The 25,234-nt window shown below is 39.1% G+C and overlaps 1 protein-coding gene and 1 long non-coding RNA gene across 19 annotated transcripts in view; both read left to right on the top strand.

Moving 5' to 3' along the window:
- Window positions 1-25,234, top strand: part of RBMS3 (RNA binding motif single stranded interacting protein 3) — a 1,727,904-nt gene that overhangs the window by 95,953 nt on the left and 1,606,717 nt on the right. The window lies entirely within an intron of this gene.
- LOC121478553 overlaps window positions 24,501-25,234 on the top strand; it is a 120,090-nt gene continuing 119,356 nt past the window's right edge. Inside the window, exon 1 of the long non-coding RNA XR_005984513.1 lies at window positions 24,501-24,593. This is a non-coding gene — a long non-coding RNA (uncharacterized LOC121478553). The remainder of the gene's footprint in view (window positions 24,594-25,234) is intronic.

The raw sequence follows: 25,234 nt of genomic DNA, 5'->3' as shown, positions 1-25,234 counted from the left end.
AACAATAAAATAACACCACACACTTTGCTCTGTTATCTAGTTTTATTTTTTACTTTTTCTTTTGGTGTCAGTTGTAGAACAGCTATCTGTAAGAAACTAGAACTTCTGGAAAGGGTTAATTTCATCCTGTATTAAGTACCAAGGTTTAACCTTCTGCGAGGCTGGACTGTGTGTTGAGTGCCAAGTAGGTAAAGCAGAGTCCTCCAGAAGTAATGTTCCAGCTGAGGATCATATCACTCTCTAAAAAATAGTCTGACTTTCTGCTGATGATTCATCAGAAAAATGAGCATGGTAATTGAATTGGGGATTTAAAAGGATCTCAAGGAAAACAACCACATTTGACTGTTGGCGCTGTCCTAAGAAATTGTGTTAATGTGCAATATGTAAGGCAATAAGCTACCGCAGTGGACTCTTTAGCAAAAGCAGGCTGTGTATGTTTTTGCCCTGATCGGTTGCAAGAGGCTGTCCATCACTGCTGTTGAATCAGAGAAGGGTTTGAAAACACTGAGTTTTCAAAGAAGTGAGTCTCACTGTGGAGGCCTGCGATGCCTTCTACATGTTGATTAGGTTGTGGGAAGGAAATCTGGGTACTACAGCAAAAGATGACAATCAGAGAAACCAGCACGGAGAACTTTTCTGAGGAGAGTCTTAGTCTCCTTTGTAGTGTGGAGATGATCACTGATAGCACATGTAGCCACTTTATCATGGAAGGGAACAGATTTTGGTCCCAGTTGTATGAAATATTGGTTAGGATAGGTTGAATGAAAAAACCACCTTCGAACAAGTTAAAGACCTAACTTCTCTAGAGCAGAGGTTCTCAACTGAGGGCAGTTTTCTCCCCCCACACTTCAGGGGACCTTGAGTGTACCTGCAGACACTTTTAGTGGTCAAGAGTGAGGCACTCCTCATGTCTACGGTAGAGGCCATGGATGTTGCTACATGTAGCCTATAGTGCATGAGATAGCCTCCTACAGTGATGAAGCATCAGGCCCCAAGTGTCAGTAGTGCCAAGGTTGAAAAACCTGATCTAGAGAATGTTCTGGATCTTTGGATCTTAACTTTGTATAGTCTTTATGGGGATGCTATTTTGAGAAAAAGGTTAAAGTAGAAAATATCTAAGGCTTTTCCTTGTTATAGAGTGTCAGGACTCCCAAAGATGTGAATGTATCCTTTTGCCAGATCTAATAAAAAGAGATGAGTCTGAGAAGAAAGTTCTCTACACCAAGAATTCTGAGTATTGTCTTTGTTTTTAACAAAACTGACACTCATTGAGACGCTTTCTGTTGCCTCGGAGGTGTAAGATGGAATCCTCCTCCCTAAAAATAATTTTCTTAGACTGTAACAAAGGTTTTCTCTTTCACTGCCAAAACGTATATGCTTTGTGTTTCCAAACCAGTGAATTCAAATCCTGTAGCTGTTATACCCTTATTAAATTTTGCTACAAGCACTTTCTTATCTTGTACAATATGGATTAATCCATGCTTATAACTTTTCACATCAAGAAAAACATTGTATCTGAAGTAGTTTACATGTTTTCTTCTTAAAAACACACTATAAGGCTAAGATTATTTAGCCCTAGAAAATATTGGCAACCAACTAAGTAAGACGTGTTGGAGAAAAGACAAGCTACTTAATCTTACCCAATGGTTTAAAAGCTGTTGAACAAGTGTATGAGCAGTCCAGATTCCATTTTTTAAAATTTTGGTAAGCATGAAAAAGGCAATACTTGGTTAACAAGGAAATTTCTGTTCAAAGATTTAATCTACCAAATTTGAAAGATTCAATCTACCAAATTTGTTACTTTATTTAACCAAGAAGTTAGCTATTGGTGTACATGAGATAGCCAGGAAAGGGTCCGGCATCAGTTCAAACATTTTGAGCCCAAGGTGAGAAGTGTAATACTTCTTTTCAGGAGTTGGTAAACTTTTAGCGCGAAAGGCCAGTAGTAAATAATTTCATCTTTGTGAGCCTTACAGCCTATGTCTCAACTACTGCACTTTGATGTTGTCCTGTGGAAGCACTCGCAGATAGTTTGTCAATGAATGGATGTCACTGTGTTCTAATGAAATTTTGTTTACAAAAGTGAGCACTGGTCCTACTTTGGTCTTCAAGACCTAGTGTACTTCCCTCTGTTTAATTTAACTCAGACAGCCTTATCATGGGCAAATGCATAATTCCTGTTGCATTTTTTGCAGTGATGAGGATTGTTTATGAAACCCCAGTGTTATCTTCAAAGACTCCAGATTGGGAATCATTGAAGGATGCACTTAAGTGTTGGCCTGTACAACATCAGCAAGCTCCGAGGTGAAGACTCTATACCCACAAATTGACTTCGTTAAAAAGCGATGCAGTGTTCATGGAAATTATCTAATAGAGTCTGTTAGCTTATTATTAAAATACATGTCATTCTGTAATATTTGCTAGATTTCTATTGAAAGAAAAAGAAATGAGCCATTTCAAAGGGGGATTCCCCACAGACTGGAAATGTGCCACAGACTGCTGATCAGAATAGAAGCTCTTACTCAACTGGCATCAAACATTGCTCAGCTTTGACCTTGGTAGTATATGAGAAGGTATGGCCCCGTCTTGTTCAGCTATATTCTGGGTCTTCCTGATAGAGTTTTCTGATGTGGGGTTCTGTTATTAGGCCTTGTCAATGTGTCAGCTAATATAGTGTAAGAGCGAGTGATGGTTCCTGCAAACTGTAAAGAGAGAAATGAGCCGCCATAAGTTCCTTGCTTTCTATTCCTCAGTAATCACGCCAGTGTGATCAAACACTGTGACACTCCCGACAAGCCAGCTAGTCGCAATGTGGAGGCAATGAGAGATTTTTTTTCCTACCTCTTAAGTGCCCTCAGTCAAAAAAGATAAAACTGAAGTAGTCTTGTGTGAGGGTTCTCAATCATGGGATGGGAGAGGCTCAGTGTCCCGTGGAGCAGCACAAGCATAAAATTGCCCTGAAGTCTTCATTTCATGTGAAATGTGAGGCTCTTAAGAAGTAGTGTCTGATTCCCTGAATGAAGTATCTGCTATGTTCAATTAGCCATGTTTTTTCTTTTTTTTCAATTCTATCAGTACACACACACACAGAAAGAAACCTTTACATTTGCTGTTCACATGAGCCAGTAACCAGTTCATGAATAAAATCTTTGCTGCCTTGTTAAAAAGAGCGAGTTAAACATATAGAACTGATTTCATCATATGACTGGGTTGAAGAAAACTCAATATAGTACTTATATGACCTCTGGCACAGTCTTCACCTATTTCCTGGAAGCATTAAAAACAACTAAAGATAGGCAAAGCTTTTCAGTCTTAGATAGAGCTAGCTAGCTTTCTCTTCTCTTTCCTCCTCTTCCCTCCCCCTTTTTCTCCCCCCTTCTTTCCCTGCTCCTTTCTCTCTCTAAAACAAGCTAGTGAATTAGTTACCTACTGCTACATAACAAATTCCCCCCCCCCATTAGCAGCTTAAAAATACTAAGCATTTATTACTTCACACAATTTTTGTAGGTTAGGGATTCAAACAACTTATGTGGGTGGTTCCAAATCAGGGTCTCTCAAGGAGTTGCAGCACACACATGTCAGCTAGGACTGCAGTGATACAAAGGCTTTAGAAGCGATACCATCTTCTAAAGTGGCCTCATCATGTGAGTGGCAAGTTAGTGTTGGTTGTTGGTAGGAGGCCTGAGCTCCTTGCCATGCGAATATCCCCTTAAGGCTGCCCAAGTGTCCTTACGACATGGCAGCAGGTTTATTCCAAAACAGGTGTTTAGAGAGATGAAGTGAAAACCATGGTGTCTTTCTGACTTAGCCTGGGAAGTCACACTGTGTCACGTTTGCAATACCCTACCGGTTACACAGGTCAGCCCTGTTCAGTGTGGCAATAGACAACACAGTGTGAATACCAAGAGGTGAGAATCTTAGAGGTGGGCTCCTATAGCCAGCTACTTGGAAAGATTCTTCAAATTATTACCTGTACTTAGTTTTCATTTGTGTGGAGGCAGAAACTTTAGCAGGGGTCCTTTCTAAACCTAGGGAGGCCATAACTAACCTAGGCTTTTTGCATAAACAGATGTGAAACTTAGCATACATCCGATGGATTCAGAATTTTTTTTTTTTCTCTATTAGCAACACCTGTCAGATACATTAGCTGGACATCATAGTGGAGGCTGGTTATTCCATTTTTAAAAATTCTAAAGGGTTACAATGACATGTATCTAGATTTTCTTTTCATTGCTTGCTTAAGGATCCCAGCTGGTCTCATCAACTCAAATTTTTCATATAGCTTTCCTTTATGGAATCTGTATTACTTGGGAGAGGCTAAACTGTTATTAAAAAAAAAAAAGACATTTAGATGCATAATGTCTCCAACATGATAAAACTTCTCTCTTATGTCCCAGTCCAAGATGTATGTTTCTCATTGACTGGTGGCTTTCTTCACATGGTGAGTCAGGGACCCACACTTCTTCCATATGATGGTCTATGGTCTACCATCCCGGAAGGTCAAATTATCACTTGCATCCAGTCTGAGGGAGGGATAAGAGTGTGGAGGTGGTGATGCCAGTAGACTCTGTAGGAGATTCTGCAGGGCTATGGCTATTCCAAGATAGCTGAGAAATGGGACCTCCTGGGGCATCTGCTTCCCAGATATAGGTGTATTCTCTAGGAGTGGCATTTGGGGTTGGGATAGCTTTTGATAAAGAGACAATTATGTCTACTTGAGATTCCAGATTTCAGAATTGGCCTGCCTGGGAACAGTCATATTTTATGAGATCTGAAATTATGCATATATGAAATTTTGTGACCAAAGTTAATATTATATCACTTTATGAGTCCACAAATGAAAATAATGTGAGCCCAAACCCATTGTAAAAATTTTAGCGTGAATCACATAATTTCACATTTGGTGGCCAAGTGCATTACAAGTTGTTTATATAATGTTAAGTGGCTGCTCTCTGGGCAGCCCGGGTGGCTCAGAGGTTTAGTGCCTCCTTCAGTCCAGGGCGTGATCCTGGAGACCCGGGATCGAGTCCCGCATCGGGCTCCCTGCATGGAGCCGGCTTCTCCCTCTGCCTGTGTCTCTGCCTCTCTCTCTGTTTGTGTGTGTCTCTCATGAGTAAATAAATAAAATCTTAAAAAAAAAAAAAAAAGGTGGCTGCTGTCTGGGGGCACCACTTTGGACTGATAAACATAAATGCCCAGCATCCTTTTTAGGATTATTCTAGAATAATGTGCAGTCATCTTCAAGATAGAACCCTTCCACAGGAAGCAGTCACCTTGTTTACCCAAAGTGTTTTTGGACTTATATTCATGTCACTCTGCCTAGTAGTACTCTAACTTGCATTATCTAAACCACCTGTTTTGTCCCAGGTGTTAACATGATCACTGTCCAGTTGAGGTGCTGCTGAGCCATTGCTTTCTAATTGTTACTGTTATCATCAGCAGCACCACTTATCTGACACTTAACTGGGGCCATACATTGACCTAAGTGTTTTGTTTATCTGTTATCTCACTTAATAATCCTTGCAAAACCTTGTAAGGTAAGTCTATCACCCTCATTTGACCATTAAGTTAATTGTATTTCAGAGACCCGGACACAGTTAGTGGTGGAACTGAGATTTAAATATATTTTATCTCATACATTGCTTTTGCCTTTCTTTTGCAATATGGTGAACATCAGACTAAAAGCAATACAGTGAGGATGGTTGACTTTTTGGTCTCATATCTCTAGGACAAATTAACTCGTGCATTTCTTGATCCTTAAATCACGCTATGACGGTGTTTTCCTACTCCTTTTAAAATCATTCCTGATCCCAAATATCGCCTCCTCACTTCTAAGCAACGGCATTTTCTTTCATGTGATGCCTTTGCTCACAAATGCTTTAAACAACCTTTTCCTTACTCTTCCTTTGAACATGGGTCTCCTTTGTGAATGAATTTGCAAGCACCTTGAAGAAAATGGAGCACTGGGCAGTAACCATTTTGGCTTTAAAGAGGACAATCCAATCTCTTGTGACAAATAGTGGCAGGATTGATAATTCTTGTGAAGGCAGTTTGGAAAGAATTCATCTATTACCACCTTTAGCAAGGCTTTTTTTTTTCTTACCCACACAACTAAGTCATCAGTAAACTGGTAAATGGATTTAGCTGATACGGATTTTCTCATTTGCTGGGCTTGCAAACCCATGTTGTCTTCAACAGCTCTTTTCTTGGTTGAGGTTCATTGAATCAGTCTTCAAAGTGGTGAAAAGAACAGGCTTTCAAATCAGACAGCTCTGATGGGTTGGAATCCTGGCTCAGAAACTTCATAGCTATGTGTGATGTTTGAGAAATTACTTAATTTCTCAGCACATCAACTTTCAATTCTGCAAATAGAAAGGATGATGCCTAAAGATTAAATAAAGCAAAACAAATAAAAATAGTATTGTGTGAGGAGACTGGTAGGTCTCCAGTAGTTATTGCTACATTAGTTTTTGATAAAAATATCAGTTAGGCAGCAGCAGGCAGCAGACAGTGTAAAAAAATAGCTAGAAAAACCAAGGTTGAGTTTTCTCACCTGCTAAGTCTGCAGACTGGTGGCTGCTGGTATGTTGTTCAGGGGCTCCATGATGTCCGGGCTGTAATATCTGTGATTCTCTAGGTTTTGCCCTCATGTTAGCAAGATAGCTTCTGCAGCTCCAGATATCAAGGTGAGAGGAAGAAGAAGGTGCTAGTGGTGTGGGCTTTTTTTTTTTTTTAATCTGCTATGGGGAAAACACAATTATGCAGAGATGCCTCAGCAGTTTTGTGTTGATGTCTCATCAGCCTGGCTATGTCACTTGACCATCCCTAGCTGCAAGAGAGACTGGAGAAGTGATTACTTAGCCATCCCAGCCTCCAGAGAGGAGTTGGGTGACACAAGGCCTCGTGTGGGGATAGGAGCAGCCTATGTATATATCTCCCAAGTATGAGAGAGGATTGTGTGTAATATTGTGAAAGCATGGTGGAAAAAATGACCACATAGGAGTGGCCCTGAGGCTTCATTATCAGAGAGGAAAGAAAGTGAAGAATGGACTATAAGGAGGGAAGTAAGAGGGAAGTTTCTAGGCAATAGAAATGGGATGCAATGACATGTGGACATTGCATGCATTTCATGGTTGGGACTTGGTGGAGACATGGTGGGTCTGCAGTATGTGTATGTGTGGTGCGAGAGCCATGATGTAGTTGTTGGTGATGGAGGGGATTGTTAAGCTTGGACAGATAGATAAGTTGGAACTAGATTTTGAAGAGCCTTGTGCAGGGCAGAAAGCAGTTTGGACTTTGTTTTAATGGGGGCAGAGTAGATACTAGATGACTTTGCAAAGGGATGAAATAATGAACCTATGTTTTGAACAGGAGGGAGGGAATAATCAGATGCAGGTTAGGGATGATGGGGGATTGGGCTAAGGCTGGGAGAAAAAAAAGGAGATAGCAGATACTAGTATTCAGATGGTGGACGTAACACAACTTATCCTAAATTGCTTGAAGTATATCCAGGAGGGAGGAGTTAAAAATAATCCTGAGATTTCTGTCTTGGATGCATGACAATTGTAGGGCTTCTGGACTTTGGAATTATTAATTCTGAGAGCCAGAAGAGAAATTGGTAGAAGGTATAGTTACAGAGTAATAACTGAGATCAGCCTAGAGTAACATGTAGAATGGTGGAAGCCAAAAATGAAGGGACAGGCAGATGATGGGAAGAAACCAAGTGGGAGCAGCATTCTAGAGGAGCGAGTGTAAAATGCTTTAGAGAAGTCATGCAGAAAGGAAGAGAAGCCATTGACTCTCAACTCTTATTTATCTTATTGGCCATGTCTCTGGCATGTCCCCCATTTTGGAATGCACCCTATTCTAGATCCTAATTTCTTTGTTGTCTGTACCATTATAGCTTATTACTTAGTTTTGTACAAAGCAACAAGTCATTTTCCATAAGAAAAGTTTCCAAAGATAAAATAATTAGATTTCTTTCTACTACAGAAGCAATATATGCTCATTTCTGAGAAAAAGCAGAAAATACTCAGAGGTAGAAATAAGAAGAGCAAAACTCATAATCTTATTACCCAGCAATAACTACTGCCAAAATAAGATATTTTAATCTTTATGTCAATATTTTAAGAAACATATGCAAACATATATATATAATTATATATATAATTGAACATAAATCAGGCAATCTGTACTACAGTACCTCAGCCTCCTGTCTTAATACAGTATATTGCATCATAAGAGTATTTGCTGTGTTAGTGCTTTTTTTTAGAAGCAGTACTTTTCACAGATGAATAATATTCCAGTCAATGTGCTTATTATTTTAAATAATTATTCCCTTAATGTTGGACTTTTAGATTGCTTCTAGTTTTTCCCTATTAGAAATAGGGCTCAATGAATATCCTTGTAAATAAATGTTGGTACCTTTTGTGGATAAATGTTAATGTTAGGAAATATCTTTTTTTAAAAAAAGATTTATTTATTTATTCATAAGAGACTCAGAGAGAGAGGCAGAGACATAGGCAGAGAGAGAAGCAGGCTTTTCACAGGAGCCCGTTGCCGGACTCGATCTTGGATTCTGGGATCACGACTCGGTCTTGGATTCTGGGATCACTACCTGAGCTGCCCAACCGCTGAGCCACCGAGGCGTCCCATATTAGGAAATATCTTTAGGATAAATGCTTAGAGAAGTATCACTAGGTCTTCTGATACCCTTTTGAGAATTGTTCTTAATTTCCTCCCACACTCCCGGATATCTCAGAGGCCCCACAATGGACTTCTGGTTGTCTTGCAATTAATATGCAGGTGTCTCTTTGCTCTTCTCTGTACGTGATTTATTTTCACAATACTAAGGATTTCCTGAGGAGCCACCAATGAGTTTGGAGTGTTGTAAAGGGAACCAGAAGCAAAGGTCAAGTAGAACCAGTGACTCATCTTGGGAGCAATGTGATAATGTGTTTCTAGTAAAGAAAGAGCTTGTCACTGAAGCAGGATACACAGTTACCCTCTGAAATCAAAAAGAGAAGAAACAGATTAAATCCCTAGGGTGGGTGATTTAAGTAACCTACCCGAAATCATTTCCTGCTAGTGTAGGCTATTAAGCCTTGAAATGTGTTCCTGGGTGTGACTTTAGGGTCTTATCTGGAGACCTTTTAAGCATTTTTAGAATCTCTTTTGGCAGAAGTGGTTAAGTGGGCTGGTGTTAGATGAGATGCCCCTCTCGGTGACCTCTTTGGGTTATTGCTAAGACAATGAAGTCACTTCAACTTGGGAGATGTGCCATTACACAAGGTTTATTGTACTTTGTTCAGGTGATTATCATTTAAGCCCATTTTCTGTGTGTATTTGTGTGAATCACTCTACAGAGTAGATTGAAATCTGAAGTTATTTTTCCACTTCAATTCCTTTGTCCATGAATAGTGCTTCTTTGAGAAAAGAGATCAGTGTTGTTTATTGTTGCTACTCTTGTTTTCTTATAGCTGGAAGCTTTTTCTATCAATACAAATTCCAATTCTTTATGAAAGATTACAGTTAGTCACATGTAACCTATATATCCAGGGTGACTCTAAATGATACCATTTTAACCTCCTACAGAAATCACTTCCATTTTAATCTGTTTCTTCATTTCTTAAATTTTGGGCTTTCTTTAGAAATATTTTCATGTTTCCTCATTCTTTGGGGCTAAATGCCTGAAGGAGAAAGTATAGGTGGGCAGCAGAATATTTTTCCCTCTAAATAAAAGATCACAGAAGGTGCCTGAGGAGATTTAGACCTTGGGAAAACTAAAATGAGCTTTTTAAATCACTCTTCTGGGACTGTTTTACATTTTTGGGGGCCTTTGTGAGTTTTTCTTTTTTTCCTTTAAGTATTTTGAGAACTGATTTAATTTTTTAGTACTACAATGATGGCAAAATGGGATTAATAAATGAAGAACGTAGGGGTTTTGGTTCAGGGAAATATGACCATATTGTGTTGAATTTTCCTCATTGAAGGCTTTATCCAGTTGTGGAAAAATATTTAAAAGGTTAAGTTCTTCTGCCTTTCTGTGTTTCACGTGAAAAATATGAAAGTATGGACCTACCAACTGCCTTTCCAAGGGTCCCTAATTTCTTGTACCCTTGACTGTATCCTTTTCCATCACTGATGGTTGAGTTTGTTGTGCTCTCTCCTTTGAAAATTAACAGTGTGCATCAGAGACTAGGTACCCTTTTAAAATAAAGATACTGGTTTTTTTTTTTTTTTTTTATGATAGTCACAGAGAGAGAGAGAGAGAGGCAGAGACACAGGCAGAGGGAGAAGCAGGCTCCATGCAGGGAAGCCCGACATGGGATTTGATCCCGGATCTCCAGGATCGCGCCCTGGGCCAAAGGCAGGCGCTAAACCGCTGTGCCACCCAGGGATCCCAAAGATACTGGTTTTACCAGAAAGAGACCATTTTTGGAAACTCCTGCTCAGTGTGGACAATGAGGAAAGAAATGAACAGTGAGGACAATGAAGAAAGAAAAAAGCTCATTGACCTGGGATTTTGGAGATCTGTGGTCTGTTCCTTACTGTGGAACTAGCTCTGAGGTCTTAGGCAACTCACCATCCTGGGCTTTACCCTGTTCACAGAGGAGCTAGTCTGAGAGTCAGGGATCCTACCTTCTCATTTGTGGCCTGCTGCTAAATTACTGGAATTATTTGTATAAGCAGGGCTTTCTCCCATCTTTTTCTCATACATATAATAATAGGAACACATACTTCCAAATTATAGACACATCCAAGTGAGCATTTAGTGTCAAGGATTATACAATTTCCTTAAGTGCCCCTAAATGTTCTGAGTGTATGTAAGTGTCACTTTTGAAATCATAAAACAAGTCCGAGTTTGTGAAATGAGGAAGTGGGTATTACTGATTACCAAAATTCTGGATTTTTAAAAAAGTTGAATGACTCAGTGGTGAACGAAGTCATAGGAAGCAAGTGATTACTGGGTTGAGAACCCAGCAGGTAGACATGGGGCATGTGGGCAAAATGAAGAGGCCAAAGACAAAGAATTGGGTCCAGGGTTCCTATCTGCTGTGAATTGGCAGGTTTAGGGGAAGCTGAAAAGTTGGGTGAAATGTAACATCTTCTAGAGAGGGCTTGTCTGTGTGTATTGTTCTCCCCTGGGTAAGGCCTTGCTTTTTTTTGTTGTTGTTGTTCATATTCTGCTGTTGATCCTTACCACCCCTTAACCCTTTTCACCTCTCCTCTTCCATACATGCACTGTCTCTAATGTGTCTATTCTTAAAGGTACATATAAAATATGTCACCTTGTTTTGTATTTTATACTATGGTTCTCATTTGGTTTCTTGTTTTACCCCAAACTAGGTCTTGAATATATACCCATGTTTTGTGTATAACTGGTTTGGTTCTTACAGCTGCATAATATTCCAAGTGTGCCTCTATCATTCATATGTGTGTGTATATATATATATATATATATATACACACACACATATATATAAATTAATAATATATAATATATATATATTTAAACTTTTTAAAAAGATTTTATTTATTTGTTCATGAGACACACACACAGAGAGAGAGAGAGAGAGAGAGAGAGGCAAAGACACAGGCAGGGGGAGAAGCAGGCTCCCCAAAAGGAGCCTGATGGGGGACTCGATCCTGGAACTCTAGGATCACTCCCAGAGCTGGAGCCAGACGCTCAACTGCTGAGCCACCCAGGCGTCCCCATCCATCATATTTATTGATTCATTTCCCCAGTGGTAGGGGTCCAGAGGGCCATTACAAGTGATGCTCCATTGTGTCAGAATGTCTTCATGGGCTTATATTAAGGGTTGGATTGCCTGGTTATAGCATATGTGTGCAGGTATACCTGTTTATCTTGTATCAGCAGTGCAAACAGATTTATGAAAAACACACATGAGATCATTCTTACCATCACTTGAAATCATCCCCCTAATGGGATATAGTTGCTTCTACCTTCTTAATAATAAATTTGAGCATCTTTTGTATTTGTGTAGCCTTTTAGTTTTCCCCTTTTGAGATGTGATGTGAGTGTGTGTAATTTTGGGTAATTTTGGAAAGTTCCCTAATTCTTAATAGCTTCCTTATCTACCTAAAGGAATCAGCTGTTAATCTGATTGATAACTTATTCTTAATAAAGGCAAAAAATTAGTCAAAACCCTTTTCAACTCCACTCCAACCAGATAGAGTTAAAGACTTTGTTACCACCAGTTTCTAACAGCCAGGAAAAGTTTCCAGGCATCCCTTCAGAGTTAAGTTTGACTGTATTGGTGGAGGTGTTGGTCTGATAGATACTAACTTCTCATGACTTGCTGCTAATTTCTTGGATATATTTAAGATTTTCTCTCTTCATTTTGTCATATTTAAAATGAATAACAGAAATAGATGCTTCAAATCACAGACACATTCAAGTATGCATCTAGAATTAAGGGTGATAAAATTTCTCCTTTTCCTGTCATGTAAGGAGCTTGGAGTCCAATCTATACAATAATAAAGCTGAACAAACTGGAAGTCAACGTCAACAGCTCTTCTTAGATTCTTCAGGGAACCAAGGTCACAGGGCAGATTACTGCCTCCCAAATTGGAGAGACAAGTAAATACAGAGAATCACAACTTATCAGAGCAGAAACCTCTGTGGGACCAGTGCCAAAGTAGGGAAACCTAAACTGTAATTGATGAATTGCTGAAGGCTCAATGTGGAAAAGTCTGAGAGATAAAAGCTCCAGGGGACCCTGGTCTTAGAGGAGCTACCACATTTCTGTGTTTTCTCTCCAGGACTGCCAGGCTCTCATAATGAAGATGGGAGGAAAATCCCCTTGTGCTTCTGACAGGGAGAGTGGAAAGTTACCATTTTGAATTATGCTAGAGCATTCTGTTCTGTCTGCCCTCAAGAGAAACTATTTTACTAAAGCCTAACCTACCTGGAGAGAGGGCAGGGTAGGGGCAGAGAAGCATGTATTAAGGTCATTGTTCAACGGCAGAGGCCCAGTGCAAGTTCAAGACCTAATTACAGGACTACAGAAAGCTTCCCTTCCTCATATACCTCACCAAAGACCTATTTACTACACTTAGTTTTACCCAGTATATCATATCTGTCCTGCACTAAAAAATTACAAGGCATACTATAAGAAAAAACACAGTGTGAGGAAACAGAGCAAGCATCCATATTAGACTCTGATCTGGCAGGGATGTTGGAATTATCAGATGCAGAATCTATGTGATTCTAACTATGATTAATTTGCAAAGGGCTCCAATGGAAAAAGTAGAAGACATGTAAGTATAGATGAGTAATGTAAGTAGAGAGGTGGAAAGTCTAAGAAAGAATCAATAAAGACATACTGCAAATCAAAACCACCATTACAGAAATGAAGAATGCCTGTGATTGACTCATTAGTAAAACTTAAGTGCCTCTAGATGTTGTAAGTTTATTCAAATGTTACTTTTGAAATTATAAATAAATCTAAATTTTATTGTTTCATGTAATATATTCCACTCCTGGTCATGCTGTTCTTTAAAATGTTCAAGGAAGATAAAAGAGAGCTTGAGAAGAAATAGAAAGAGGAAGAAAGCATTGCACACTGCCTTTGGTTACATAATATCCATTTAGAAATTGATTTTGGGTAAAATTGACAATTTGGTGAAAAATATTTTTGCCTTAATGGAAGATGAATTCAGGCAGATTCTGACATTAGCTATAGAATTTTGATACCTAAAATTAGGGAGTTGTGAATATGAACATTAGAAGAAATAAAATGTTCTAAAATATCAAGATATCTTAGTTATGACTTACAGTGCTCTTTTTGTAAACATACTGTATCAACACTTTTTTTTTCTGGAGAAATTTTTCATTTCATGATTGCTGCTTGATTTTAATGATTTTAATTGACAATAGCCATTAACTATGTCTGGCTATGCAGAGATTGGAAATTTAAGAAAAGTAGAAATAGAAAAGAAATATGTTAGAAGCATTTTATAATATGTTAGGATAGTAGCAAGGCACATCATTAAAATACTGTTTTTATTTTATTATTTTTTTAATTGGGATCATCTAAAACATACTCTTGTGCAACTTTTATTTTGTTAGTCACATATTGTGGGCATCTTTCCAAGTCATCACAAGTAGATTTGCCTCATTCTTTACTCAATTTATGGTTGTACACTAATTTGTCCAACCATTGCCCTATTTCTGCTATTGCCTGTTTATTTGCTTGTAGGTAGAATGCCGTGGTAAACATAATTATATAATATATCTTTAAGTAGTCATGCTTCTGTAGGGTATAAATGTGTGATTAGAAAGTCATGGATTGTAGACATTTACCATGTTGGTAGTGACTATCAAATTTCATCAAAAAAAGATGTTATAGCCTTCTTTCCTCTAAGATCAAAGTGCCTGTATCTTACACATTTGCCATCACCCAGCATGATCAATCATTTTAATTTGTGCCAATCTAGTAGGCTTTAATTGGTATCTGGAGGCTCTTGTTCAAAATGCTAGACTGATGACCTGCATCTAATTCTTTTTCTATCCACTAAGTTGTAGAAAAATATATTTTTTAAAGGAATGAAACTGGAAGGAAAACAAGTAAAAGTACTGTCAGTGGCCATAACTTTGGAAGAATATGTGGAAGATATAAAACAGATGTGGTTGGAATAATGGCAACAGACCAGTGGAAACACAAGCCAGAGCAGCTTCGAGCTGCCTGGGATCAACAAAGATTGCTAGAGTGGGCCATGGAGCAATCATTGTAATTGTCCATTGTGTAGAATGGTATTTCTATCAGCCTGGACCTTTAGTCATTCCTCCTAGCCCTTGTTAGAACTGCTTGAAGGAGGGGGCTTTTGCCCCTTAGCTAAGGCTAAAGGACTCTCCTAAAGAAAGCGATTGGCTTTAGGACAAATCCCAGAGAGAATATGAGTGAGGCTGGGATCTGTATGTAGGAAATCCTGATCTTTACAACAGACATGCCAGGGAAAACATGAGATACAGGTAGGTGCCCAGGAAGGAAATCTAGCAAATGGTTCTATCCCTACAATAACCGTGGCTGCCCCCACAGCCACAGTTTTTACCACAATGTTTGCATACTCCAAGTCCAACCATAATCCAGGACAAATGCCTCTTGACATACATGCTCCCATTCTTCATTGACCTATCCCTTCATTCAAGGGAGAGATGCTTGTGTAAGTACACATATACAGCTTTAAAGTAAATCCATTCTACCTCTCCTAAACCACATATTGAAAAATATAAAGGTGAAAACAAGGTTTAGCAGGTATTTGATAAAAACCAAGAGGAAAAGCACGAGGGAGCAAAGATGAGCAGAACAATTCCTCTAAATTAAAAAGAAATAATTCAAGTAATGGGCAAAAAATTCAAATTCTTGTTCTCTGAGTAAATAAAGAGATTTCCATCCATAAAACAGGCAGGAGTTTCTGAAAATCAAAAAATAGATTGCTGACATTAAGACAAAAATCAATGGTTGGGCTAAATAATAGATCAAGTGGGATTGAAGACCTTGTTGGTGTTCTTGAAGATGGAATCAAGGAAACCTTCCACACTGTATAGTAACAAAAGACAGAGTCAGGAAATCAGGAAATAGTGTTAAGATGAGAAGCAGATGTCTAGGCATCTAACATGATTCTGATGAAAGTTACAGAAAGAGAGTAAGAAAGAGAGGATATAGCTAAAATATAATAGAAGAAAGTTGTTTTTTTTATAGAAGAAATATAACTCTTTAGATGGAAAGTTTTCAGTAAGTGTGAAGCAGAATGAAGGAAAAGAAAACCCAGTGATAGTGTGGTAGACTTCTGTTTGTTCAGCCTTTTTTACCTTTTGATAGCTCTTCTACTGTATACTAGAACTGATCAGTTAATGCTTCCTAGGGGACCCATGGAGAAGCTGGAAGAGACTGGCTCTCATCCTTCCTGAAGCCTCCAGTGCTTAAGCACTCAGTGACCATGAAACAGAAAGGGACTATTTTTAAGGAGACTATTCATCTAAGAAAGAATCCAACACATAGGAGGCCAGGTCTGAGGATAGAAAGGAAAAGACTCAGACCTAATAACCTTTTTAAAACCATCCATTTGGCCACATCTGATTTTAACACTACCTGTTAGGCTTCCAATTATCATGGTAAAATACTTAATATCTCCTGAGAGTATTCTAGTACTTTGAGGAGAAAGAGAAGATCCTAAAAACTTCCAGAGAGAAGAAGAAATGAATTATTTACCAAGGCATAAGAATTATAGTGATATTTTACCTTTGAACAGTGACCCTGGGTGGAAGAAGATAGAGAAGCAGTGTCTTCACAATGCAGGGAGGGTGGGGAAAGGTTTTGAGGCTAGAATTCTGTATTCAGCTACATGAACAATTAAGCATGAAGGCAAAAAGATTAATGGAAGTGCAAAAATTTAGGAAGTTCATGAGAAGCTTATAATATTTCAGTGATATGAAAAAGGGATAAGGCTTAAGAGAATTGAAAGAAACTAGAAAGGAGATAAAAAGGTCAGTTGGAGTGGGTACCTGAAAACATCGCCAGTTGGAAGTGATTTATATATTTCTTGTGGATCTCTCCTCTTGGTTCTTAAGTGAATAGTATCTACACGTTTAGAAAAAATCATAAAAAGTCCTCTTTATTGGTTTTCCATTTTCAGAATCAACCCATACGGACAAAGCATAGAGATAGGCTTAACCTTTATCTGAAGACAAAACACATGTGCTTTAGCGTGCAGTCATTGCAGTCGGGGACAAAGTGATTTGCTGTAAACAATTATGAAGTAAATGTAACTGCTCTGAGTAAAATCTGGTGGAGTGGCATCTGAATAGAGAAATGACTAGACTAGGAGTCCACCTCAGAAATAGGGCAGAGAGGCTTGGGTGTGGCAAGCACCCGGCTGGGCCCGGTGTTTGCTCTCTAGGAAAGCGTTCAGACCATGAGCCTGTCCTCATTTTCTCCCTTCTGAGGCCCTGTCATTACCCAGGGCTGAATATGTCGTTTTGTTGTCTGAGGTGGTTTTGGTTAGAAGATGCAGAATAGAGTCACTTTTCTGGGAAAGAGGATTTTATGTGATAAAATGATGGCTTTTTAATGGACTGGTGTTTTATCCTAAATATTTAAAAAGAGAAAGGGAGGGAGAAAGCTGAAATGTCCTGCTTTCATTTTCCCCATGTGAAATCTGTGTGAAAAGGCTTATAGCCTCTTTCCCAAGAAATAAGATTCTAACTCACAAAGTGCATAAACAACAGAAAAGAGAAACAAAAAGATGCTAATTGGTGATTAAAGGAGAGAAGTTCAATATTTTTTGACTGTATGGCAAAAGCTTACATTCTCAAGAATAAACATTTCTAATGAGGTCCAAAGACTACGGGGCAAAAAGAAAATGGGATAGTAAAGACTTTTTAATAATCTAAAATAGCTAGGGAGAAATAAAGACAGTACTAAGGCTCGCCGTGCACCACAGCAACTCAACTGGTTGAAAGATGAAAAATTCACCCTAAACATTAGGTGTTTTTTTTCTCCCCTGCACCATAGCAAACAACTTTCTGTATATCACTGCTTTCTCCTCCTCAGTGGCTAAAAATTTGGCTTCTCTGACTTCAGATACTCTAAGGTAAAGGAAATATGAACTCTCTAGGACATGAAATGTACTTTATCTCAGGCCCCAGTTGGGCAAAGGGGAAGGAGTGGAGTCAACTCCAAGTGAGGAACCCAAGAAGATCCCAGAGCCGTGCTCCTGAAAGCAGGGGCACTCTTGCTTCTGTTTGCTGAGCGTCCTCAAGGGACAACTTTATGAAACCCATGCAGGGGAAGGCAGTATTATGAATTACATTATGTATAGGAGAAGCAAGGAGGATGTTTTAGAAATTGACGTATTAAAACAGAAGAATGATCCAAGGACCTACTTCTAGGAAGGAGTTGATTAACAAGAAAAAGTACGCAGTAAAAGGCCATGGAAAGAAAAGATGGGAGAACAGAAGAGCCTTTCATAGCTCTTAGGTGCAAGTGTTAGTCTTGCCAGGATAATGGTGGTGAATGGCCTTTTGTAAGAGAAAGCATTCTGGAAATTTAGAAGTAATACCACCTCAGAGTTCTTGGAAATCTTTGTTGGTGTATGACCCTTCCAAATGTATCAATGGGCATATTTGATTTACACAAAAAAGACTTGGAGTCTGTTGAGAAAGAGGGATGATCCCAGAATAATAGCTGAAATTAAGAGAGTCCTTCCTCTGTGCTGGGTACCGTGCTGCGTGCTTTTCATGTATCAACCCATGTCATTCTTACTGTGGTCCTAGGAAGTAGGAGGCCTTATACAGATGAGGCTTTGACAGGTGGAGCAGCTTGCCTGAGATCTCACCAGAAAGCTTCAGACCAGGTGTATATGTCAGCTCAGGCTGCTATGGCAGACATCACAGACTGGATACTTAACCACATAGTTATGGAGGCCAGAAAGTCCAAGATCAAGGTACTGGCCCCTTTAGTTCCTGGTGAGAGCCCACTTCCTGACTCCTAGGCAGCTGCCTTCTTGCTGTGTCCTCCCATCACCTTCCTTGGTGTGTGGGCACAAAGAGAGAAGTCTCTGTCTTCTCTACTTATAAAGGCACTGCTCCTGTCATGAGGATCCCATCCCCATGACCTCATCTAGACTTTACCACCCAAAGGCCTCACCTCCCCATGCTATTGCATTCAGGGTTAGGACAACATATGAATTTGGGACAACACCTGCATTCATTCCATGACATTGGATTTTGAACCCAAACCTTAGAGTTGAGAGCCTTGTTTTGAACTAGTCTGTTACTATTATGTCATTATTGCTGCTACCATTATAGTATTGTAAGTAATATTTTCCCTCGATAAACAGGAATTTTACCAATGCAAGGACCTACATTTCTTTTCACCTCACCCTCAAATAACATTTAATAAGTAAAAATTGAAATAACACCTGTAATTTCTGAGTATTTAATGCATGCTAGGGAATGTGCTTTTTGTGTATCATCTCATTTAAGTATGTCAGCAGCCCTGGGAGGTATTAAGTAAAATGATTAAGGAGGCAAGTCAGCATTACACAGCCTGGGTTCCAGTGCCACGTCTGCCATTTACTAGCTGAGTGTCCTTGGCAATTCTTCTAATTTCACTGAACCTCATGTTCTCCATCTATGACATGGTAATAATAGTCATACCACCTTCGTCCTAAAGTGGTGAGGCTTAAATCACTATCAGAAAAACATCTGAAACATAGTGATTGCTCAAACATTAGCTTTTGTAAAAAAAATTATTCCCATCTATAGGTGAGAGAACTGACATTCAGAGAAGTTAAATCACATGCCAAGGGCAGTGGTTCTTACGTAGCAAAATTGGGATTCTAATCTCTAGATGCTTCAAGGCTCAGCCCTTGCTCCTAAATCTTTGCTGTAATGACATCCTGGGACCTGGCCTCACAACTTTCTAAAGACCATCCAAGATGCTTCTTCCCCCTTTTTCCCCCTGACCAGTATTTAAACTCCACCATGGATTGTCTATGAACAGGTTGCCTGGTGTGCCTGGGCATGTTAAGGTTAAGGCAATGAATAAATTAGGAAATTGACACAGTTGCAGGTGACCCATTTTTAAAGATCGAATTTAAAAGCACTTTGTCTTCAAAAGAAACTGGATTAAGCGGAACTGCCCTGTTTAGCTAAAACATGGACCATCTATTTGAAGGAACATTTAAGATATTTTATTTCCAATGGTGGCTTGTTCTTAAATGCATAATGTTAAAGAAGAGAGCAGAGCTTTTAGTTTTAGTGACTTTGAAGTTAAAAAAAAAAAAAGCAGCACTATAGATTCTATAATCCATATCTAAAGTGCAGAATAGCATGAAGAAGTACAAATAAAGGATATCCTGAATTGTTATATTCAGGGGAATCTCTTTGTAAGGTAGCATTAAAGGGAGGTGTAATGAGCTCTTTATAGGTTAACTATATGACCATAGGCTTTTATTTTCTGTAATTTTTTGCTTCTTAAAAAATGTTTTGGGAAACCATGGAATATTAGACCATAAGTTGGGTAATGATGTGCATTTCACTAAAAGGAAAAGGAACTAACTCATCTAAGTAACAGTGTCCAGACTTTCCTGCCCCAAACCTGCTGAGGATCTCATCACAGGATGGCATTAATTTTGTGAATTGGTCACATTCTGGGCCCGATCCCAGTAGGCTTAAAATACTCATTTGTCAGTGCACTGCAAGTGGTTTCTTCTCTTAGATGTGGACTCATAAACTACTGATTATAATATATAAAGCCAGAAAGCCAACTGATGAACAGACAGCAAACCATACTTGCCAAAGGCATAGACACATGCCACTAGCCAACCCATTACCTTCCTGTAGGCATAGATAAAAAATTTTAGTCAGCTAGTTGTGAAGCTGTAAACACTCAAGATGAGTGAGTTACATATATTCAGTGGCATGAGGCTAAGGTGGTTGATTATATTAAGTCCACCAAAGAGTGACACCTGCCACCAGGGCCAGATTCCCTAATAGCATTTGGCTGGGCACTGCTCTGTGTGACCTTGGGCAAATTAGTTGCTTCACTGTTTCAAATTCTCTGTCCATAAAAATGTATGAATAAATGGCCACCCAGGCTGCCCATGTCCATGCTTTAATTGCCCAACAGGCTCCTTTTTTTCTACAAAGAAATCACCTTTTTTTTTTTTTAATTTTTTTTTTTTATTTTTTTATTTATGATAGTCACAGAGAGAGAGAGAGAGAGAGAGAGGCAGAGACATAGGCAGAGGGAGAAGCAGGCTCCATGCACCGGGAGCCTGACATGGGATTCGATCCTGGGCCAAAGGCAGGCGCTAAACCGCTGCGCCACCCAGGGATCCCAGAAATCACCTTTTTAAAGTGACTTTGTACATCTCTGATTTTAAAAGTTTAATTCACAAAGGAAAACAGTTTCCCCGACTTCCAAGTTCTGGTAGGTTCCAGGTAAAGAAAACAATGATAATGAGGCTTTTTTTTTTTTTTTTTTTTTTTTTTTTAAGGACGTCTATGTTGCCAAGTTAAAAACATTGTTTAGGCTCTTTGGTGTTTATAAAATACATAGCATTCTGTCAGAAGTCTGTAGGAAGGGGACCTGCCTATGTAAATCATCCATTTAACTTCCCAAAGACTAAATATATCCTCTGGTGTTGTCGTTTCTTTTCTTTTCCTTAAATATTTGTAATCTAGATAAAAAGCATCGCCTTTTCTTGAGTTTTCCTGAAGTGTGTTTCACTTTCCTGTGGAACAGAGGGCGGGCATCAGCTTGCTGCTTTCCTCCTGACAGTAAAGCCTGCTGCCAGAGAACAAAGAGTAGGCAACGACTGGGCCTTCGTGCTGCAAAGACAATGGATAGTAACGGACACCTGCTTGAGAACCGTTATCATGCCGTGGTGTTTATCATGCTGTGGTGTTTAATTCAGCCACTTCTGGTTTTAGCTTTTTATTAGAAAACAACCTTCACATCCCTCTGTAAATCTTCTACCTCTTTTTCCCTCTTGGCTTCAAACTGTGTACTTAGAAAGCATTACCCCCCATTTGGGGTCAGACATTTGCTGGGGAAATGTATGAGCCAATCTCTTTCAGGATCAGGGAAGCTATTACCTATGGTAATGTGGAGTCCAACTCATAATTTAGGATTTTATTTTGAGTGTTTGGCGGCCATTTACTCGTTTTCATTCAAATCAAGGAGTTAGAGTTTCAAAGTAAATCATTTTCCTGTTATGAGCCTTGACTTTCCAGTGTTTCCCCTTGACGTTTCTGTGAAATGTGTTATCCTGGATTAGTACAAAATCAGGCACCAGTGCCTCAGCATTAAATATCACATGGCTGTATTAACTTTTTATGAGATGAAGCTGAGCTGCAAAACATTATGTGTGGATTTTGGAGAGGATTGTTTCTGACTGGTGAGTTATGATGACTGAGTTTTTATCTATAGTACTAGAGTAGGGCTGATCGGATTAATGCGTTTTAGGCATATAAACCTGAATTATAAAGACGAGAAATATGTTCTCATTGCAAGCAATTCTTTGTAGGTAATGGTGTAACTGTATGAGTTTTTTAAGCTATTGAAATATACTCTGGATGATTGGAAAAGGCTTATATTTCTCGATTCCCTAGGATACTAATATGCATATCTCTAAAAGGAAATGGAATATAATGGCCTTGCCAGCGCTGTCTGTAGTTGATGGGACACCCAGCGCCATCAAATCACGGGCTGCACTAAATGTGATTAGGAGCTGTCACAATACATTTAGCCCTCATCGGTTAGAGAGAGAATCTGGGCCAAAGGTCATTCTCTACAGCAAAGTGGGCATTTAGTGCTTTTATTTGCGCTAATGGTAAATGATAGTTAATGAAAATCATTTATAAACCTTGTCCAAACCAGTGTTTCTCTACTGAAAACGGCGGCTGGCTGCCTCTTGGAAGGGCTGTAATTGCAATACGGTTGACGCCATGTGATAGTAATTGGGCTCACAGCTTAATGAACTCTGTGTCCGGGAACTCATTTCCACATAGTGGGAAAACAGGCTGAGGCAACAGCCCTCCCTGATGGGAACTCATACTCCTGCTTCGTCAGGTGGACCTTTGTCACTTTGCACTTTGAAGTGAAATATTACCACCTTTGAAATGATGTGTTCAGTCCGAGGCCTCATACTTTTGGATCGTGGTTGACACATACCCTAATGATGATTAATAGCCTTTTCAAGGATACTAGTTGTTTTAAAGGTCATTTAATCTTTATGTAGCAGCTTAATTGAAATTTTATCCTTCTTATACACCTGGTGTTCATTTTGAGAGGAAAAGATGTGGTCGCTGCAAGCTGATGAGAAATAATTTATTTGGCATTCCTTCTCCTCAGATTTTCACTGTATTCATTTGAAAAACTTTACATTCGTTTTACTTCTTTTGCAGTAGTTGTGGTAAAGTTACTCCTGGTGAATCCAATGCTTGCAGCTTCTTGACTTGATTCCGTTTCATCAGCCAACCGCTGGGAGGCAATGCCTAGCCACTTAGCCTTACCTTTGGAATCCTGGACGTCTGAGCAAGAGAATGGTCACCCGCTTGAAGGACTAGAATTTGAATGAAAGTATTTCTGAGGACTTTCAGTGGTCTGTAGAAGACTCAGGATTTGGGATGATTTATACAGGAGACCTAATAATCACAAATGTTTATTGAGTAGTTACTATATGCTAACCCCTGAGGTAAGCCTTTGATATGAATTAATTCATTGAATCTTTGCAGGAATCCTATGAGGCCTGGAGGGCCTCCCCATTTTATAGATGGGGATGGGGAAAAGACAGGTTCCATTACTCCCCGCAAATCAGGTGGTCAATAAGGAGGACTGTGCTTAGCCCATGTGGCACTGCGTGCAAATTAGGGGAAGGCTCTCCTTCCGGTGATGACTTGGGTGGCACAGCACAGGCTGTCAGCCCCTGATCGTACCCGCCGTCAGGTGCCCTTGTGCACTGCATAACCTACATAGTCTGTGTGGTAGCCCGGCTGCTGACTGACAGATCCTGAATCAAACTGCGGCAGGTAGAGCAGTGCTGTCCAGTGGAAACAGAGTACCGTCTTAACTTCTCTAGTAGTTACATTTTAAAAAGAAACAGGCAAAAATATTTTTAAGGATGCACTGTATTTAACCTAATAGGTTCAAAAAGTATTTCAACTTATAATCAATATCAAAATTATTGAGATGTTTTACATTCTTTTAATTTTATTTCTAACATTTCAAATCCATTTGGCATACTGTACTTCTTGTATTTTTCGGTTAGTACCTAGATACATTTCAGATGCTCCAGTAGCCACATGTAACTGGTGGTTTAGACAGTTCTAAAGTCCCAGGTGTTAACCTCCCATCCCCAGTTGATTCTGAAAGAATAAGCTGAATTCACTCAAACCATCCTCAATTAAGAAAACCTTATACGAAACAATCAGGTAGATCAGAAATTCCAAACATGGTTCCCTCTGGCTGCTATCAGGGTAATTATGAAAGCTTTGTTTTTGCATACAAAGGGTACATCAGGACTATTGTTAACACAGTCACGTCTTGGTGATATAGTCTGAATATCTATATTAATGGATTGTCAAATTCTGTGGATCCTTTCGTTGCTGCCTTTTTGCCATTCCTTCTGTCCTTTGCATTTCAGCCACAGGATGGCAAAGATCTCCAGAGGCATTAAGACACAAACCAAAGAACTTTTCAACATCTCAGCATCTCTGGTAAGAGTAATGTGGTCCAAAAGCTTAAAGACATTTCTGGATGACTGGTTCAAGGACTTTCAATGATGTTTTACTCTGGAGAGTTAGACAAAGTTACCTACCAGAGGCACAAAAACACAGGTTGAGCCCTGTTTCTTGTCGTCTTACAATGCCTGCTAGCATGATTTAATTAATTAAACTTAATTTATGGAATTTTTTTCTTAAATAATCTACTTCATTCTTTTTGGTAATAGGGTATGAATCAGATGGAATGTCATCAATCTGTAACTGGTCATATCTTTTTGGAAAATGTTCAAGATTCTCTGAAACTCCCTGGGAAGTGGTGACATCACTTAAAAGGGTTTGTAGAGCTTTAATTACTAGTTGATTACTACGATTGCCGTCTGGGAAACCTGCCATATGATGGAGAGTGGTACTTGGGTGAATTGGCCCAGTTTTCTTGAAGCAAGGACAGCTGTGAATAGTGTAGTGTTTGGGGAAGAAGATAGGACTTAGAATCTTAGGTTTGGTGTGCCACTTCTTCATTTTCTTATCAGAAATGCGGGAGAATGACTTCTGCTACAAATGTGATATTATCATGAAGAACTAATAAGAAATTAGGCAGAGCATCCAGCTTTGTGCCCAGTAGGGATTAGACAATCTGTAGATTACAGCCATCGTCATTACTAGTGGAAAAATGATTGGCATATTTTTTTGAGTTGGGCATTTGTTTCAATGAAACAAAGCCAGTAATATTTATAGTTTATTTGTAACAAAAAACTATTTTCTATTTCTCAGTGTCATGATCTCGCTACACAGCTGTATTATTAGAAACACAATAGTATCTTTCCCAGAAAAAGATAATTGAGGAGTTACCAAAATAAAGATAAAGATGATATTAATTATATAAGACTAGTAAAAAGCATTGGATAAAAAGTAGAACTTTTTGGTGTCCTAAGAGTAGAAAGATTGTTAAATAACCCTAAAACATGTATATATTTT

The sequence above is a fragment of the Vulpes lagopus genome, chromosome 19 (assembly GCF_018345385.1).
Source record: "Vulpes lagopus strain Blue_001 chromosome 19, ASM1834538v1, whole genome shotgun sequence".
Taxonomy (NCBI): Eukaryota; Metazoa; Chordata; class Mammalia; order Carnivora; family Canidae; genus Vulpes; species Vulpes lagopus.
This window is presented reverse-complemented; position numbering and strand designations above follow the sequence as displayed.